Raw genomic sequence first — 775 nt, forward strand, 5'->3', positions numbered from 1 at the left:
TTTTTGGTTTCTCAAGTCAGGGTTTCTCTGTATAGCTCTGGCTGTCCCGGAACTCACTCTATAGACCAGGTTGGCTTCAAACTCAGAAATCTCCCTGCCTCTGTCTCCCAAGTACTGGGATTAAAGGCCTGTGCCACCACCGCCTGGCCAACCCTTACTTTCTTATTCATCCCCAAGATCTAAATAACTTTAAAAGTCCCATATTCTTTACAAATTCAAACATTTTAAAATATCCAATCTCTTCTGAAATTCAAAGTCTTTTACAAATTTAGTCTATTAATTGTGGGCTCCACTAAAATACTTTCTGACTTAAAGAGGGAAAAAAATCAGGTCACAGTCACAATCAACTATAAGCAAAATCAAACTCTAACTATCCAATGTCTGGGATCCACTCATGATCATCTGGACTTTTCCAAAGGGCTTGGGTCACTTTTCCAGCTCTGCCCTTTGTAGCACACAGCTTGTCTTCTAGTCTCCAGATGCCTGTACTCCACTGCTGCTGCTGTTCTTAGTGGTCATCCCATGTTTTGGCATCTCCAAAACACTGCTGTCTTCTGCTGCAACTGGACTGCACTTTCACAAATAGCCTCTCATACTCTCTTATCATGGTGACAAGCCTCAACTTCTCTGCATGATCCCTTCAGTCCTGGGCCTTCAATAGCCACTGTCTTAGTCAGGGTTTCTATTCCTGTACAAACATCAAGAAGCAAGAAGCAAGTTGGGGAGGAAAGGGTTTATTTGGCTTACTTCCACATTGCTGTTATCACAAGGGAAG

Source organism: Mastomys coucha, unplaced genomic scaffold (genome assembly GCF_008632895.1).
Source record: "Mastomys coucha isolate ucsf_1 unplaced genomic scaffold, UCSF_Mcou_1 pScaffold15, whole genome shotgun sequence".
NCBI classification, from domain to species: Eukaryota; Metazoa; Chordata; class Mammalia; order Rodentia; family Muridae; genus Mastomys; species Mastomys coucha.